Below are 307 nucleotides of genomic sequence, written 5' to 3' on the forward strand. Positions count from 1 at the left end.
GGGGGGGGGGTTGTATGTGTCTGTCTGTTTTTATACTCTTCGAAGTTTCGCCGCTCGCTCATTCAAACTGTCAATTTGGATAACTCACCACAGGCTAAACTTCGAAGTCCCTATTAACAAAAGGATAATCAATGCTAGACCGAGTCCACAAGTTAACCAGTTTATTCACCTCAGGATTTTAAACACTTATTTTAAATCTGTTTTACTCTCTCTTTCACTTTCTCATTCTCTCTCTCTCTCTCTCGATTAATACACACATGGTTTATACATGTATACATATATATATATATACACACACACATGCATA

This window comes from Octopus bimaculoides, chromosome 15, assembly GCF_001194135.2.
Source record: "Octopus bimaculoides isolate UCB-OBI-ISO-001 chromosome 15, ASM119413v2, whole genome shotgun sequence".
Classification (NCBI taxonomy): domain Eukaryota; kingdom Metazoa; phylum Mollusca; class Cephalopoda; order Octopoda; family Octopodidae; genus Octopus; species Octopus bimaculoides.